At 36.3% G+C, this 20,268-nt stretch overlaps 1 non-coding gene across 1 annotated transcript; it reads left to right on the forward strand.

Moving 5' to 3' along the window:
• The first annotated feature begins 14,245 nt into the window (after positions 1–14,245).
• Positions 14,246–14,318, forward strand: Trnaa-ugc (transfer RNA alanine (anticodon UGC)). The gene has a single exon. It is a non-coding gene; the product is annotated as a tRNA-Ala (tRNA).
• Positions 14,319–20,268: the final 5,950 nt, after the last annotated feature.

The following is a 20,268-nucleotide window of genomic DNA, read 5'->3' on the forward strand; positions in this document are numbered from 1 at the left end:
GGTCGGGTGCCTCTGAGTTCAATCCCCAGTACCAATATTACATATATATATTATGTAGTTTTAATAGGACTTCCAATTTTCACTTCCATCTTAGTCCCTTGATACAAGGAGCAGGAGGTCAGGGTGGCAGGTCTGTGAGAAAGGGATGCTTAGACTTGAAAGAGGCATACATGTAGGAACCAATATTAGGAGTTATATAATACTTTGGGAATGAAATCATTCCTCCTATAACATGTTTCTACCTTTCAAGCATATTTTCAGTGATACTTTGTGAATCAAAATGAAAGTCTACCTCTATTTGTGAAAATATTTCTGAAAAGTTTTGAAGTCTTTTTTCCCCTAGTACATTAGTCCCCCTTTATTCACAGGGGACACGTTCTGAGACCCCCCCCTCCCAGTGGACACCTGAAACTGCAGATAGTACCAAACCCTGTATATACTGTTTCTCCCGTACATACATACCTTTGAGAAAGTTAAATTTATAAATTAGGCACAATAAGACTAGCATCAATAAAAAAACAATTATAACAATATACTGTAATAAAAGGCATGGAATGTGGTCTTGCTTTCAAAATGTCCTACTGTACTATATTCACCCTTTTTGTGATGATGTGAGATGATACAATGCCTACATGATGAGATGAAGTCAGATAAATGACGTAGGCATTGTGACATAGGGTTAGTCTATTTCATAAGAGTTCCTTAAGCACAACCCATGACAGTCAATCTGATAACTGGGCCAGCAGCCAAGTGACTAAGGGGTGGGTAACATATACAACATGAATATACTAGATAAAGGGATGATTCATGTCCCAGGCAGGATAGAGAAGAACATCATGAGATTTTATTGTACTGCTCAGAACAGCATGCAATTAAAAACTTATGAATTGTTCATTTCTAGAATTGTCTACTTAATATTTCTGGACCATGGTTGGCCATAGGTAACTGAAACCATGGAAAGTGAAACCGTGAATAAGGGGGAACTACCGTATATGCTTGATAATCATTTTTTCTCACCTGTCCATTTTGTAAACTATTGTAAACACCAATAGTCTATTATTTAAACTAGAAAATTTTGAGAGTGAAAGGAGACATTATTAGGGCGGGGGTTGTGGTTCAGCGGTAGAGCGCTCCTCTAGCATGTGAGAGGCCCTGGGTTTGATCCTCAGCACCACATTAAAAAAAATTAAATAAATTAAAGGTATCGTGTTCAACTACTTCTAAAAAATAAATATTAAAACAAAAGGAGACATTATTAGTACTCACATAGAGATAACAAATGTAAAACCAGGACTGTCCTGGACCAGCTGGGGCAGATGATCACCCTAACAATTACCAACTTCATTGCCTTCTTCTGATCCACTTGCTCTCCCCAAACTTCCTCAGTATGAATCATGATCTATTTCTATCATATTACAATATGCATCCCTTTCCAGCTCATGGCAATATTAAATCAACAAAAGAAGTTTAAACACCAGGATGCTTATTGTCCTTCAGTACAAACTTTCACTTAAGAATATTATTTTTCTTTGGGTAACAAAGTTACTCTTTTACTACCCACTTAAAACCACACTTAATGAATTAAAAAAAAATTCTACAGCACTTTATTTTTTAAAATGGATTAGCTTTAAATGGGATAGAATCAAAGTGAAAAGCTTCTTTACAGCAAAGGAAAGAATCAAGAATATGAACAGAGATCCAATAGAATGGGAGAAAACCTTTACCACCTGCACTTCAGATAGAGCATTAATCTCCTGGTTATACAAATAATTCAAAAAACTTTACACCAAAAAAAGTATGATAATAACCCAATCAATAAATGGGCAAAGGAACTGATCAAGCACTTCACAGAAGAAGTACAAATTTTCAAAAACTATATAAGCCAGGCACAGTGGCGCACCCCTGTAATCCCAGCAGCTGGCCGGGTGGGATGGGGCTGAAGCAGGATGATCACAAGTTCAAAGCCAGCCTCAGCAAAGGCAAGGTGCTAAGTAACTGAGTGAGACCCTGTCTCTAAATAAAATAGTAAACAGAGTTGGGGATGCAGCTCAGTAATTGAGTGCCCCTGAGTTCAATCCCTGGTGCCTACCCACCCACCCCCAAATATATATATATTAAAAAAGTCCAACTCTCTAGCAATTAGAGAAATTCAAATTAAAGCTATACTGAGGTTCCATCTCACTCCAGTCAGGATGGCAGTTATAAAGAATACAAGTGGGCTGGGGTGTGTAGCTCAGTGGTAGAACTCTTTCCTAGCTCGTATGAGGCATTGGGTTCCATCCCCAGCACCACATAAAAAAAACTAAATAAACAAAATAAAGGTATTGTGTCCATCTACAACTAAAAATATTTTTTAAAAAAGAATACAAATGGGCTGGGGATGTGGCTCAAGTGGTAGCGCGCTCGCCTGGCATCTTCGGGGCGCTGGATTCGATCCTCAGCACCACATAAAAATAAAAAAATAAAGATGTTTTGTCCACCGAAAACTAAAAAATAAATATTAAAAAAATTCTCTCTCTCTCTCTCTCTCTCTCTCTTAAAAAAAAGAATACAAGTAACAATAAATGTTGGTGAGGATATAGGGAGAAATGTACTCTCATATATTGTTGGTGGGACTGCAACTTTGTGCAACCACCATGGAAAATAGTATGGAGGTTCCTTAGAAAACTTGGAATGGAGCCACCTTTGACCCAGTTATCCCACTCCTCAGTTTATACCCAAAGGACTTAAAATCAGCATACTACAATGACGCAGCTACATCAGTGTTTATAGCAGCTCGACTTACAATAGCCAAGCTATGGAAACAATCTAGGTATCCTTCAGTGGATGAATGGATAAAGAAAATGTGAGATACACACACACACACACACACATACACATATACACAATGGAATATTACTCAGCCTTAAAGAAGAATGAAATTATGGCATTTGCTGATAAATTGATGAAATTGGAGAATATCATGTTAAGTGAAATAAGCCAATCCTAAAAACCAAAGGCTGAATGTTCTCTCTGATATATGGATGCTAACCCGCTTATTGCGGGTGGAGAGGGCAAAAATAGAAGCCCATTGAATTTGACAAAGGGGAATGAAGGGAAGGGAGTGGGGAGGGGAATAGGAAGGACAGTAGAATTAATCCTAGCCTTGTATTTGAATACGTGACCAAGATAACTTTGCATCATGTACAACCACAAGAATAGTATCCTAATTAAAATAAGTTATACTCTATGTAGGTATAATTTGTGAAAATACATTCTATGGTCATATATAACTAAAGAGAACAAATTTTAAAAATTAAATGGCTTAGCATTTAAAATGTCATGAAAATAGTCAATATATGACTATGAAACATAATTTGAGGTGTAGTAAGAGACAAAATGCTCTGCTCTAAAATGCCAGTTATATTACAAAGAAAGAAAAGAAACCTTTCTTTTTTTATTTAAGCATCATGTCATTCATATTTCAGAGTAAAAATCCTCTCCATATTGTCAAGGACTACCATTTCATAACCATAATACTGGATAAATATCACCGATATGTCAATAAGTATTTGGAAAATTATATTCCTCAATTGGGTCTTATAAAATAATTCTGAATATGCTAATATAGTATTTATTTATTTATTTATTGTGCAACTGGGGATTTAATTCAGAGTTTCTCTACTGCTGAGATACACCTCCAGCCCTTTTTTATTTTTATTTTGAGATATGGTCTCAAACTTGAGATCTTCCTGTATCAGCCTCCTGAGTCCCTTGTATTATAGTAGCATGCACCACCATGCCTGGCTAATAGTAAAATAATTTTAAATGTCTCTCAGTCCTGTTTTCCCTTAGTCCAATCCCTTTATTTTTAAGCCATTAAATTAATGTCAACCATCAATCAACCATATAATATTTTAGCTTTCTTGGTTTTTAATTGCTTTTAATTTCCTTTTATTCCAGTTTTCCTCTATGATGTACACTTCATTTTTCTTCTTGATACCTCTCGAAATTCCCCCTGAGGCTTTTTTTCTTATGCTAAACTTTATATAATATGTCATTCAAATTTCCAGCATACCAAATCATTAATAGACATACTGCCTTCTCTGCAAAGGATATTTATTAATACTTTTGTTTGTAGAAGTAAACAGGAGAGAAGAAATAGTTTTCATAGATTGCAAATCTTTCATTTTATAATTTCAACAATTTTTCTATCTCTTTCTTTTTTAAAAAAATTAAAATATATATACATATATATATTTTAATATATATGTATATATACATATATATATGTTTTAGTTATTGATGGACCTTTATTTTTTATTTATTTATATGTGGTGCTGAGAATTGAACCCCGTGCCTCACACATGCTAAACAAGTGCTCTACCACTGAGCCACAATCACATCCCCTCTATTTCATTCTTTTTTTTTTTATTTGTAGTTGGACACAATACCTTTATTTAATTTATTTGTTTTTATGTGGTGCTAAGGATCAAACCTAGGGCCTCGCACATGCTAGGCAAGCGCTCTACCACTAAGCCACGACCCCAGGCCTTCATTCTTGATATTATATTTCATTTATTTGATTTCTGGCCACCCTACCTCATAAATAACTGATACTTCTACTTTGTGTTCTATTGTAATGAAACCTAACCAATAATTCTTTCTCATCAATGTGGTCATCATTAAGAAAAATTAAGGCACTGCAATTTTAACATGTACTAGCTGATGGCCTTGGATAAATCATTTAATTCCTCCATGCAATAATTTACAATCTATGAAGTGGAAAAATAAACTCTAGCTTATTTATCTTGTAGGATGAGTATGAGTTACAAACAACATGATGAACATTGAAGCACACTATAAACATTACAGAAATAAAAGTCATCCTTTTCCCTCTTTAATCAGTAAGAAAACAATTCATTTTTATCATTAAGAAAATATCGTAAGCCATTGACATAGTATCTCCACAGTATGCATATTTTAGTGTTGAGAGCCACAGCCGAAGGGGCCCCAGCAAACTTTCAGACTGCCAGCTGATGATTGGCTCACAGCGCCCCAGCAACATCTAGCTAATTGGCTCCTCTGCGGTGATGCTCATTGGGCTGTTTCCCTGCCCTTTCAGACCGCGGAGCTGCTCATTGGGGGACTTTTTTTGGCTCCGCCCACGCGACCCAGCCAATCAGCCTCAAGAGCAAGAGGATTGTGGGAGGTGGAGAGGCTTGTGGTTGGGAGAGAGGCTTGTGGGAAGCCGGTGGTGGCAGTTGGGCTCTGAGGGTTTTTCCTGAGGAGCGGTTTTATTTGGCATGTGTGGTTCTAAAAATAAAGTTCGTTTCTTTTGACAAGTGGCTCCTGAATTGTGCCCAGCCAGACTGCGGCATTTGGTTGCCCGTAGGGGATTGAACCCGCGACCTTGGCATTATCAGCACCAAGATTTAAGAGCCATTAATAACGAGATGGTTATTATGGGACCTGCTCAATCGGGGATTCCTCAGTTGTCTGCTTTGCCAAAAACTTGGTATGTTTTAGTTATAGATATTAAAGATTGTTTTTTTTTTTTTAATTCAAATTCATCCTGAGGACAGTCCACGTTTTGCATTTACTATCCCTGCACTGAATCATGAAGGTCCTGATCAGAGATATGAATGGAAAGTACTCCCTCAAGCGATGGCTAACAGCCCAACTATGTGTCAAATTTATGTTAACAAAGTAATCCAGCCACTTAGAAATCAAAATCCTGAACTACAAATATTTTACTATATGGATGATGTATTATTAGCACACAAAGCTAAAAGCACATTGCTAGAATGTTATGCCACACTTACAAACTTATTAAAAAATTATAATCTAGAGATAGCAATAGATAAAGTACAATTAAATTTTCCAATTAATTATTTAGGAGTTCTATTATCGTCAACCATGGTCCGTCCACCAAAAATTCAAATACGAGTAGATCAACTCAAATCACTTAACGACTTTCAAAAGTTATTAGGAGACATACATTGGATAAGGCCTTATCTAGGTATACCAACAGGGGAGTTGGGACCTTTATTTGATATCCAAAAAGGTCCATCAGATCCAAATTCACCCCGAATGTTAACGCCTGAAGCAAGAAAGGCATTAAAAATCATTGAAACATATATGGAAAATATGCATTTGGATAGAATTGATATAAGTTTGCCTTTATTATTTATTGTACTACCAACAAAAAATAATTCCTACAGGAGTATTTTGGCAAGAAGGTCCATTATTATGGATACATTTATCTTATTCTCCTAACACTATTCTTACTAGGTATCCTGAGGCTGTAGGACAATTAATACTCAAAGGAATAAAAGCAGCAAAGGGAGTGTTTGGAATTTCTCCCAATAAAATTATTACTCCATATACTATGAATCAAATTGATGAGTTAGCTAATGAGTTAAATATTTGGGCAATAATCATGTGCAAATCTAATGTTTCATTTGATAACCACTTACCATCTAATCCTTTATTGTCTTTTTGGTCATCGCATCCTGTAATTTTTCCAAAAATAACAAGAAAAACACCTATCATGAATGCTCCAAATATATTCACTGATGGATCAAATAATGGTACAGCAGTAATAGTTACACCTGATCAAACTTTTACATTTTTAGTACCCAAACAATCAGCTCAAAAGGTAGAGCTTAATGAAGTATTACAAGCTTTTGTGATGTTTAAAGATTCTGTATTTAATTTATTTTCTGATACTCAGTATATAGTTAATGCTATAGTATCCCTTGAAGATGCTGGTAGGATTTCCCCTTCCTCTAATGTTTTCTCTTTGCTTTCTACTATACAAAGTCTAATCTGGGACAGAAAAGATCCATTCTTTATAGGACATATCAGGGCACATACAGGATTGCCTGGAGCCCTTAGTTTGGGCAATGATTTAGCAGATAAAACTACACATGACATACATATTTTCTCTACACTAGAAGAAGCTACAAATTTTCATAAAAAGTTCCATGTCAATGCTAATACTTTACAAAAGCGTTTTAAAATAACTAAGGAACAAGCTAGACAAATAATAAAACAATGTCAAAATTGTGTGACCTTCTTACCACAAGTTAATCTTGGAGTCAATCCTAGAGGATTGATACCTAACCATATTTGGCAGATGGACGTCACACACTTGCCAGAATTTGGAAAATTAAAATATTTGCATGTTACAGTTGATACTTCTTCTGGATTTTTGATGGGCTCCCTTCATGCCGGAGAAAAAACTAAAGATGTTATAGCTCATTGCTTACAAAATTTTGCCACTGTGGGCGTTCCAAAACAGTTAAAAACAGATAATGCCCCTGGTTATACTTCTACCTCTTTTAAACAATTTTGCTCATCATTTGGCATTACTCATATAACAGGAATCCCATACAATCCACAGGGACAAGGCATAGTTGAAAGAGCTCATCAAACTATTAAAATGTACTTATTAAAGCAAAAAGAAGGAATTGGGAAGGGGTATATATTCCCCAAAGATAAACTTAAAATAACCCTTTTTACCCTAAACTTTTTAAATTTGGATTCATCAGGGCTTAGTGCTGCAGAAAGGCATATGTGTCCAAAAAATGTACATAAGCCCAAGGTACTTTGGAAGGATATTCTAACAGGACAATGGAAAGGTCCTGACCCAGTAATTGTCTGGAGTCGGGGGTCTGTTTGTGTGTTCCACAGGGAGAACAGCAGCCAATTTGGATTCCAGAGAGATTAACTAAGGTCCTGACCCAGTGATTGCCTGGAGTCGGGGGTCTGTTTATGTGTTTCCACAGGGAGAACAGCAGCCGATTTGGATTCCAGAGAGATTAACTAAAGCGATTTCTACAGACCAAAAAGAAGATGATTTGGCTCAAATCCATAACAGCTGATATCCAGAACTCCAGTTTGGCTATTCTTACATCTGTGACAGAATCAGGATGCTTTTTTCAATATCTATTTTATTATTGCCCTTTCCCATATCATGAAGTTCTATTTTGTTTTTTGAGCTCATACAGACCTAGGTTAATGTTTTGCTGATCAGTTCTATTTTTTTGACTATAGAGTTTTTAAACATTGCAATGGAGATTTCACCTGTAAAAAGTTATAAGGCCTTTACTATTATGTTATGTGTTGTATGTATTATATTATGTGTGCACACTTGTGTTTTGTGTTATATGTTTGAATGTACGTATGTCCATATATCATATATGATGAGCCCTCATGAAAAAATGGATCCAAATATTTTTTTTTATTCACGTGATTTAAATGGTTTAATTTAAATTGGGTAAACAACTGTTGAGGATTGTTTTAATATGTGAACAAAAAAGGAGGTTAACAGATCTGTTTGTTTACTTTCACCTTTCCTTTTCATTATATTTAATAATTCTCTTCAAGACAATGTAAATTATTAAGAAAATTGTTTTCTTTTAGTGCTTTCTGGAATGTTACATAATTTTTTCTTTAGCCATTATTGCCAGAATTCCTATCTTCATCCCAGTGCCGGTGAAGACAAAGATGAAACCAATCTACAGCTTCTGCAATAGCCATCACTGAACTGCTTGCAGAACTTGCCTGGACTATGTATCACTTGTATGCATTTTTAACTCATCTGTATGCATTGTGAACTATCTGTTGGTGCAGCGACTTGTGGTAGTGTTGGGGTATTTTTGCTGATGATGTCATCGGTGGTACAATTTTTCCAAAAGGAGCCGTCAATTGGCTTGGTGTATCTTCCTCCCTTCTGCTTGTCATGATCGTTCAGCTAAAATTTGGGGGCCAACAGAGGTGAGGCAAAGAACCTCACCCCCCCCCCCCCGCTGGTACAAAGACCTCTCCACAGGTGTGGCTGTATACTGGACCGGTAGTCAGTGACGGGTAAGATCCTATTACAATGGTACCAACCTAAGACAGGAGGCTGACACCTTGAGGTCAGCTCATCCGATAACGGGTAAGGACCATATGTACTATTGGACAACCTAAGGCAGGCACGGTCCCTAAGCCACATTCTTGTTGTTTAAACAGAGAGGGGAAGATGTTGAGAGCCACAGCCGAAGGGGCCCCAGCAAACTTTCAGACTGCCAGCTGATGATTGGCTCACAGCGCCCCAGCAACATCTTGCTGATTGGCTCCTCTGCAGTGAGGCTCATTGGGCTGTTTCCCTGCCTTTCAGACCACGGAGCTGCTCATTGGGGGACTTTTTTGGCTCCGCCCACGCGACCCAGCCAATCGGCCTCAAGAGCAAGAGGATTGTGGGAGGTGGAGAGGCTTGTGGTTGGGAGAGAGGCTTGTGGGAAGCCGGTGGTGGCAGTTGGGCTCTGAGGGTTTTTCCTGAGGAGCGGTTTTGTTTGGTGTGTGTGGTTCTAAAAATAAAGTTCGTTTCTTTTGACAAGTGGCTCCTGAATTGTGCCCAGCCAGACTGCGGCATTTTAGATTCCATATTAAATGCAGTGTCTATCCTTAAAAAGTCTATGACCCATAAGGGATGTTGTGCATAAACTTAAAACATTTCATGTAGAAATTCAAGTTATTTGTCCAGAGGCTGAAAATTCTCAAGTTTTAATAATTCAGACACTACCTTGATTTTACACTATAAAAACATTGGTAAGCAAAATGAGAAGTATTTGTTTCAGAGACAATGTTTGGGTCTACTTAAAGCAAATAAGCTTTTAAACCCTAGAATCTGGGAATTTTCAGTAAAGGTTAAATAAGCAGGAAAGAACCTTAGAGATACTGCTTCAAGTTCAACTGCATTCTATAGGTGAGAGAATTTAGGTTTGAAGAATTGCCTAAAGTCACACTCCTAGATGCTGGGAAAACTATAATTAGAACCCAGTTCTTTTCCACGTTAGTATGTGTCTGACTCTACCACATGCCACCACATAGCAATAAAAACATAAGACAAAGCCAGGCCAGTGCACATGCCCATAATCCCAGCAGCTCAGGAGGCTGAGACCTGATGGTTGTGAATTCAAAGCCAGCCTCAGCAACTTAATGAGGCCCTAAGCAACTCGGTGGGACCCTGTCTCTAAATAAAATACAAAAAAGGGCTGGGGATGTAGCTCAGTGGTTGAGTGCCCCAGGGTTCCATCCCCAGTACCAAAAAGTTTGGCAGATAAAACTACTTAAATATTTTAAACTTCTGTTGGTAAAAGACTCTGTAAACAAAGTTAAAAGATAAATGTCAGGTTAAAAGAAAAGAAAAAATAGTTAATATCCATAATATATAAAAAGCTCTTATAAGTCCAAAAGAGAATAACAACAGTCCAATTGAACTACTTATAAAAGACATAAACAAGGCTGCAGATATAGTTCAGTGGCAGGGTGCTTGCTGGCCTAGTGTGTGTGAGGCCTGGGTTTAATCCCCAGTAGACACAAACCAGTAGTTCTCAAAAAGAAACAAAAAGAGCCAATATATACTTGAAAACATGTAAGGGCTTTAAAAATCTGGGTGGCATAACCCCATTTAAAACCCAGGATAATTAAAACTGCAGCCAGCTTTTGTTGTGATTACTGGTGATCTTTTCAATTTTTCAAGCAGAATGAACTACACTGAGCTACAGTCAAAGGGTGCTCCTATGACCTGGACAGAAAAGGAAATGAACCAATTTGATGACATGTAAGGTGGAGTCAAACTCATTTACATGTGGTTTTAAAAACTAGACATGGAGTCTTTCTGGTGCCAGTCTGCATGAATGCCTATAAGGAAGTTCTACAGCATCACCCCAAGAGGATTAGGCTTGGGCATGTATTAGTGAGCCCCTTTGGGGGAATGTTCCTCTAAGATAGATGACCAGACTTCTGGGTATGGATTTGCCACAGTTTACACAAATACCGATGGTTATGTATTTTGGAAACTTTGCATTTTAAGATACAGTTGGCCCTCAATATCTGTAGGTGTGGAGAACAGACTGAGCCCTGCTCTGAGTTACTCCATGATTTATAGAGGAGTAGTTTCAGGCTGCACCTAGCTGTGAGTTACTCCTTTTTTTTTTTTTTTTTTAAAGCAGCAATTTGTCCTGAGCTCTTCATTTTGAGTGCAAGTGCTAAAGCACAGAACTTATCCAAAAGGATAATCCCCAGCTGCACAGCACAGTCATAAGGTACAAACAGATAAATTAATTGTGTTAATAAAAATTACCACCTGTGAACTTATCAAATTAAATCAGGGGCACATGGATGCATGGGCATATCAAATCCATATCTGAGAAACCAGGCCTACAAACTTAAATACATCAGACCACTAAGTGAGGCAACCTTGAAAAATATAAAAGGAGAGGAACCTAAGACCATGGTCCAGGGGGCATACACTGACCCATCATCTTGTGGGACCATTTAGTGGACAAGTCAGAGGTTGACAGGAAATGAACTTGCAACTCTGTCCTCTGGACTTCCACTCAGCTAGATCTCCCTGCTTGATGCAGCCCACTTTGAAACTACTGACTGTCCAGACCTTGAATAAATTCTGCACCCTGAGCTGTTCTGCACTGGTTCCTAATCTTATCTGACTACCTGCAGTGATTCTTTTGCATTTGTATCTGCTCTCTGCCTCTTCTCTTGACATGGCCTCTTGAAACCTTGTGGCAGCCTTAACTCTTTCTTAGCTGTTCTACAACCTATATATCATTTTTATAAAGTGTGATATGTGACTTGAGTGTTATGGATATTAGCAATTAAGATCAGAATGGAATAAAAGAACCTGAGATTTCTACCAAGTGAACTATGATTATTTAGTAAATTAAAGCTGCTGAAAGTGATGTGGCTTGTGAATTTATTGTTATCCAAAATATTCTGACATTGTGGAAAGACACAAAATACCCAGCTGTGTCAATATCATAGCTTGCTCAGGACAGTGGGTTTGAAATCTGTGGATTCAACCAACCATGGATTGAAAACATGTGGAGGAAAAACTTCCATCTGTACTGAAAATGTACAGACATTTTTCTTGTCATTGTTCCTTTTAAAACAATACCATATAATCACCATGTACCTATATAACAAGTACATTTTGTTAAATCATCTAGATATAATTTAATTTATACAGGAAGATGTAATCAAATTACAACCAAAGTTGTAATCAAATACTGTGTCATTTTAATCATGTGTGTATGTGTGAGTGTGTGTGTGTGTGTGTGTGTGTGTGTGTGTGTGTGTTGGGGATTGAACCCAGGACCTTATGCATGCTAGACCAGCGCCTACCAGTGAGCCACACCCACCAGCCCAATACTCTGTATTTTATGTAAAGGACTTGAACATCCTCCAATTTGGGTATCTGCAGAAAGGCTGGAATCCATGCCCATGGATACCAAAGACATCTATCTGTACTAGGTTCCTCAGAATAAGAGTTGAACAGGATGAGATGGTAGCAAATTGTTCTAGCAAATCAAAAGTGCTGGTGTGTAATGAGTTTAAGGCCTTGAAGTGAATTAACTACCTAATTCCCCCAGGTTAATGGATTAAGTTTCCAATAGGACTGGAAAAGCCTGTGGAAGGATCCAAGGAAGCTAGCACAGGAGTTGCTGCAGAGTGGGGAAGGTAACAAAGAAAGCCTCTTTCTTCTGTTTAAAACATGAACTTTCTTCATACATCCTTGGATTTGCTTCTGGTCAATTATTAAAAAGAAAAGTAAGGGGCTGAAGTTGTGGCTAGGTTGTGTTCATTCTCAGCACCACATATAAATAAATGAATAAAATAAAGATCCATTCTCAGCACCACATATAAATAAATGAATAAAATAAAGATCCATCAATATCTTTAAATTAAAAAAAAAAAAAGACAAGTGCTGGGGCTGGGGATGTGGCATGCGCGCGGCCCTGGGTTGGATCCTCAGCACCACGTACAAATAAAGATGTTGTGTCTGCCGAAAAATAAATAAATAAATAAATATTAAAAAAAAAATTCTCTCTCTCTCTCTTTCTCTCTCTCTCTCTATAAAAAAAAAAAAAAGACAAGTACTAGAGAAAACTATGGGATCATATAGAAGAAGAGAAAAAATAGACTTAACATCATTTTTTAAAAAAGACCCAAAACTAACTAAGAATTGAAATAAAATATTTTGATTGAAATAAGTCTTTAGAAGAAAACATGTGACCAGAGACAAGGAGAGTTAAAAATCACACAAAAAAGCGCAAGCGAAGGGAAAAAAACTTGTAGGAGTGGGGGGAGCGGTGAACTTTCCTAAAACCCAGAAAATTAGAATGATTTTAATATGCTATATATACGAGGGGGGGAAATAAAGTTGAAAAAAAGAAATGAAGTGGGAGGCTGGGGGTTTATCTCAGTGGTAAAGCATTTGTATAGCATATGCAAGGCCCTTGGTTTGATGCCCAGCATTTCAACAACAAAATAAAAGAAAGGAAGGCATTTATTAACAGAAATATGGATAATTTTTAAAAATCTGCAATATAAAAAATAATAAAACAGGGCTAAATTTAGGCATGGTGGTACATGCCTACAATATCAGCTACTATGGAGGCTAAGTCAGGAGGATGGCAAGTTAGAGGCCAGCCCTGACAATTTCGTGAGACCCTGTCTAAAAAAGAAGAAGAAAGAAAAGGAAAGAATGAGAGAAATAGGAAAAGAAAGAAAAACAGGGCTGGAAAGTTAACTCAATAGAAGAGCTTGCCTATCATGCGCAGGGCCCTCAGATCCATCCCCAGCATTGCAAAAGAAATTAATTAATTAATTTTAAAAACAGTAAAAGCTCTGAATTAGTTAAAAAAAAAAAAAAACTGCTTAAGGCCATTAGGTTCCTGAGTGAATTTACTTTCCCCAGGAAATAGAGTCTGCTGTACCAGGAGCCTTCTGGGTAAAGAATGAATGAAACAGAAGGCCATTATGAATCTTTAGGCTCATGGCTCCCAAGTGTCCTCAGCTACTTATGGAAGCAATTATCAGACTTCTGAGAGCCCAGACTTCTAAACTAATCCAAGCCTCACAGCCTGACCTGTGTACAGTTCTTCTAAGCCCTTTATTCCCTTCTCTCCTTCAGTTCAACCTTTATCAGAATATAAATTGTGATGCCAGTTAATAGATAACCTGCCTGAACAAGATCATGTAACTAGGAAGCTGCAGAGCTGGAATATGAACCCAGCCACCTGAAATCAGAGTGTAGTACCAGCTTTCGAATGATATGTAATCCCATAACTACTTTTAATATCTGAACCAGAGGTTTTCAACTCTATACATAAGCCAACATTTTCACTTTCTATCCTTGGAGGATTTTTTCATAATTCATACTCTTCTGTCAAATAAAAATAAGAGTTCTGCTGGGGATATGGCTCAGTTGGTAGAGTGCTTGCCTTGCATGCACAAGGCCCTGGGTTCAATCCCCAGTACCACCAAAAAAATTTAAAAAGTCAAAAAATAAATGAATAAAAACAAGAGTTCTAATTTCATCTTGAAGTATATCCTGTTTCTTCATCTTCTTCATTTCCTTAAAACAAAAGCTGTTCTCTCTTCTTTCCTTCTTTCTTTCATAATGGTAATATATTTGTATTGTAGAAAATAAAAGGTTTATAACATATAAAAGAAAACAAAATTCCACCAAGTGCAACAAGCTAAAATTAGGAACTTAGTAATAGTGTTAAATACCTTAGCACAACTATATAGAATAGAGGATTTCAAGGCCTTTTCTCCAGAATATAATGTTCCCTTGTGGACTGCAACAATAAGAGATTGTGTTCGATCCATACTAGAGTCAAATCTTCTTTATTCATAGATTCAATAAAAAAAAAAAGCCATTCCAATTTGGTTCTATAGTAGCTTACCTTGAGATAAATATACACATTTTATTTTTCTTTCTTTTTAATATACACATTTTCTCTTAACTTCATTTAGAGTAATTAAATTTTATTTTACAAAAAATAATTTGCATTGAAATATTGCTAGTAGCCATTCTTTACATATATGTGATAGAATATAACAAAAAAGGAGTAAGCACATTCACTCAATATTCATCTTCAAAACTGGTACATCAAGTGGTCTCAAAGATCTTGATGTTCTGTTCTCTTTCTTTAATGAATATAGAATTAATTGATGCTTCTCAGCCACTAGTGGAGACGATGGTTTAAATCATTACCAACATAAATTTCTGTTCACAGACTCAACCTTTCACTTTCTTACACCACCTCATTTAAGACCTTCTTATTTAAAAGTATGTAATGGCCCTAAAAGAAGGTATTATATGTCTCATCTGTTATTCCAAAAGAAGGGAAAAACTAGACTGTTAACCCGCTGTGTAATCCCTGAACAGACTACAAGGCCTTTCAGTGGGAAGCCAGGCTCTGCCAAGAGCAGGAAGGATTGCAGTTTAAACATTACAGGGTCAAGTTCAACATTTGTTCCATTCACTAACATCAATGGGAGTCTTGTGCAGAGTAGAATTTCTTCCTTAGTTAAATGATTTCTGCAAAGCCTTCTGTTTTGCTGGAACATATTCCACAAAGAATGTAATAAAGAAATATACATAGAATTCTTCTTGATTTCAAAAATGCATTTTTCTTCTAGGACACAATTGAGAAGGTAAATAAGCCATTTTGCAGAGAATGTGAAGCGACTTCTACATCATTTCAGACACATTTGTTTGTAATTTTGAGATGTTATTTTTTTTTACCTGTGATAAAAAGCACATTTGAATTCAGTCAACAGCCTTTGAACCTCTGCAGATTTAGTCCCTATTATATAACATAATTGACTGATTGGGACCATGGGGTTATTAAGCTTATTAGATCAAGATATGTGGATATTAACACCAATTCCACAAATATTCCTAGGTAAATAAAAGTAGCTAAATAGGAAAAGTGAAGACACTGAAATTTATATAATTGTTAGAAAGATAGGCAACCAATACTAGTGAAGCTCTGGAACACTATGATATAGTTTTTTTGTTTTTGTTTTTGTTTTTTAGTGGTACATGGGGATTGAACCCAGGGCCTTGTGCATATGAGACAAGCACCCTATTGACTGAGCTATATCCCCAGCCCCTATGATATAGTTTTATTGCTGTTAAGTAATATAGTAGCATCAAGTAAAATTAATAATTTAATAAAGTATTTATAATTTATAACTAGCTCATTGTTTACATGACTAATACATTTTAGAAAACTTTTAGTTTGGTGTAATATTAGAGTTTCTTTCTATGAATAGCTGTATTACTTGATTAACATTATTGCTTTGGGAAATTACAAATAAATTTACATTCAAATTAGTCAGTGTTTAACACCATAATTGAAAGTCATCATTTTTTTGTTGTTGTTGTTGTTGTTTTGTGTACTGGGGACTGAACCCAGGAGTACTTTACCACTGAGCTATATACCCAGAACTTTTTTATTTTTTTATTTTGAGACAGGGTCTTGCTAAGATGCTGGGGCAAGAAAAGGTTTGAAATAATCATTTTTTTTTCTCTATTTCTCAACTCCCAGCAAAGAATTAGTTACCCAAAGGCAAAGTTGTATCCCAGTAGTGTTGAGAAAAATGAATCTTCAAGCTGGCATAGGATTAGTTTCAAAGGAAATTTAGACATATTAGATCAATTAAATAAAAATAAACTATACTGTGTATCAGAATTAGACTTCCTATTTTCACTTCCATCTTAATCCCTTGATAGAGGGCAGGAGGTCAGGGTGGCAGGTCTGAGACTACCTTTAATATCTGTACCAGAAGGTGTTCAGCACCACATGTAAGTCAACATTTTCCTGCCTCAGCCTCCAGAGTTGCTGGGAGTACAGACAAATACCACTGCAGCTGGTACATCTTTGATTTTTAAGATTTCAAAAGAAAATCTAATGTTTTTCGTAGGCCAAGGAAATACTCCAGATTTAAAAATCTGGTGAATGTTTTGCTTAATCTCCAGAAATATTTTAAAACAGATTGGATTCCAAACTTCATTAGTTTTCTCTAAAAAGCTTTGGCATTGATGCATTCATACTTCATAGAAGGATGTGCTCCCATTTTTCTGTTGCTCAGGAAATTTTTTGAAAAGGAAATCTAAGGAAGAAGAAAGCCAACCGAAGTAAAAACAAAATGGAAAATAAAATCAGGAAATAAATACTCTGGCAGATACATCAGCTCACTCCCCGTTATCACTACACATTGCCAACTGCAACATTTTATAATAAATTTTAGATTTCTAGAGCAGTTCTAATCTTCTTTCAAATTGTAGCTATATTCTTTTAGAGAATCATGAAATCACACCAACTACTATTTTTTTTAATGATATGCTCAATCAGTAAAGATTTCTGAAGAATTCACGCAGGTATCAGATATCACTAATATTTATGGAGTGTCTATTATCAACTTACTCTCAAATTACTCTATGAGATATTACATATGAAGTATCCAGTGAAGGCTGGATACTTCACATACAATTCTCATAGAGTAATTTGAGAGATACAAAATTAAGCAGTTTTGAATAAATCTATAAGATATATGGCCATTAGAGGAGGAATCAGTTGTTCCATGGTTTAGGCCTGGGAATCAGAAAAGTCACCACTTTTGAGTAAATCCGAGAGACTGTCAAGTCTTTAGTGGCCTTTTGAGTTGGGTACTGATCACCAGATATGTGAGGTTATTAAGAATGATGTGGCAGTTTTAAAATAGGTCCACAAATTCTTTGTCACTACTCTCACCAACAGGCATAATCAATGAATCTTCTTGAAAAAATAGACTTAGCTTTGGATTCTTCAACTATACACGCAGAGTAAGGATACTGTGTGACTTCCCAAGCGAGGACATAAAAGGCAACACAGCTTTCTCTTTGCTCACTGAAATCCTTGCTGTTGAAAACATCGGTTGCCACAAGAGCATTCTGCCTGCGCTGAGGACGACTGTGTGTGAGAAAAGCTGAAGTAGTCCTCATGGAAAGAGCATGTGGAAGGCCCCTGCAACTACACTCAGGACAGAGTGGACAGCCCAGTCAGAGTCCCACAGCTCCAACCTGTCCTCCTATTCCACTCTCCCTTCCTTGGATCCAGTCACAATCACACAGAAACTCCAAGATCCAGAACTGCCTAGTCAAGTCCAAGTTTCTGACCTGGATAAAATATGAGATATAATGAAATGATTATTGCAGTTTAATCCAGTAAGTTATGAGGTGATTTGTCATACAGTAACCGAACAGGTATGAATTACTTAGTTTTTAAACTTTTATATTAAAACATTTCAAATATCCTAGAGAGACTATACAATGAACTGTCATGTACACAACCCAGATCTAACAAATTTGCTCTTTCACATTTGTTTATCTATTCCCTTTTATTCTTTGTTGAAATATTTAAAACTGAATCCTAGACACTGTCATGTTATTATATGATACTTTGCTATGAATGTCTAAAAATAAGCATTTTTTTTACATAACCAAAATTTTATTATCACATGTAACAAACTTACTAGTTCTCTGGCATTATCTAATCTCTAGGTCTGATTGTCTCAAAAAAACGTGTTTCTAGGGTTCTTATAATCAGGACCCTAAGAGCATCCCACACAGCCTTTGGCTGTGCCTCTTAGCCTCTCTTAGTCTAAAACAGTCACACAGCCCTCCTCCTCTTTATCAGCTGCCATTATCTAGTCGCAGAAATCAAATAAGTTTCTTGAGGAATGTTTGTTTTCTTGTGGTGTCATTTAACTGGCTCCTTCATCCCCTGTAATTCCTGTAAATGAAAGTTGGCTCTAAAGAATTGATTAGATGCAGAGTCAACCTTTTTCCCTCAAAGATACTTGATACCTGTTCTGTGCCTCATTATGCTTCACATCAGGAAGCACATAATATCTGGTGGCTGTGCTTCTAGAGATATGAAGATTGGTTAGTCATGGGTTGATAACCTTCTCCTTCCTGGTAAACTTCTCATCCTCAGCCTTTCGACCAACAGTGTCATCCAGTGGTAATCATTATCTGATTCTAATATTTCATCATTACTTCTGGGTAATCATTGCTTCCAAGCCCTTTTGGCCCAAAATGCATTTAACACACTTAACCTACTGAACATTATAATTTGGCCTCACCTACTTTTTTAAAAAATATTTTTTTAGATGTTGATAGACCTTTATTTTATTCACTAATTTATATGGGTGCTGAGAATCGAACCCAGTGCCTCACACATGCTGGGCAACTGCTCTACCACTCCACAACTCCAGCCTCTAGCCTTGCCTACTTTTAAACATGCTCAGGGGCTGGGTTTGTGGCTAAGCATTAGAGTGCTCGCCTAGCAGTGCAAGGTGTTGGGTTCAATCCTCAGCACCACATAAAAATAAATAAATAAAATAGAGGTATTGTGTCCAATTACAACAACAACAAAATATATATAATATACTATATATATATATATATATATATATATATATATATATATATATATAACAAAAAATAAATAAACATGCTCAGAACACTTAAGCTTAGAGTTGGGCAAAGTCATCTAACACAAAGCCTACTTATAACAAAGTGCTGAATATCTCATGTAATTTTTTGAATATTTGTATCTCAAAACACACTCGCTGTAGAGATCTGTTGCTTCTCTGGTGATTCCGTGCATGACTGGGAGCTGAGGCTTGCTGCTGCTACCCAGCATCATGTGAGGGGATTGTACATCATACCACCCACCCAGGAAAAGACCAGAATTCAAAATTCCAAGTAAGGTTTTACACTAGTTATACCACTTTCATAGCATCATGACGTTTAAAAAAATCATTAAATCAAATTATCTTAAGTCAGAGATCATCTACCTGTATTCGAAAGAAAGAAATGATGACAATAATGATATTTCTAGTTCATATTTTACACTGTAACAATGTAACTGTGTAATCTTTTAGGAATTTTCTACTTACATTCTTTGACTTTTCTACTTGTTTCTCTTTTGCTGAAAATCGTTTTTAATGTCAATATAATTACATATTTTCACTAAACTACAGTACATTTAAATAGTTTTGAAATAATAATGAGAATGTTACCTATAACAATTAGGTTTCAGGAAACAGATTATGATTTCTTTATACCTCAATTTGTTCTTAGAAAATATTCCATTAAAGGCTGGATTGTGGCTCAGTGATAAAGTGCTCACTTAGCATGCAGGAGGCCCTGGATTCAATACTCAGCATATAAAAATAAATAAATAAATAAAATAAAGGTATTGTGTCCAACTACAACTAAAAAATAAATATTAAAAAAGTATATTTCACTAAGTAGTACCCTTAAAATAATTCCTTTCTTTGTGTATTTTCAGTGCTTTTGATGACAGTTAAGCTTATTCATTTCAGTTCTTTTACTGCAGTTCTAGTTAGCTTCAGTTTGTTTAAATTTTT

This window comes from Marmota flaviventris, chromosome 5, assembly GCF_047511675.1.
Source record: "Marmota flaviventris isolate mMarFla1 chromosome 5, mMarFla1.hap1, whole genome shotgun sequence".
Classification (NCBI taxonomy): Eukaryota; Metazoa; Chordata; class Mammalia; order Rodentia; family Sciuridae; genus Marmota; species Marmota flaviventris.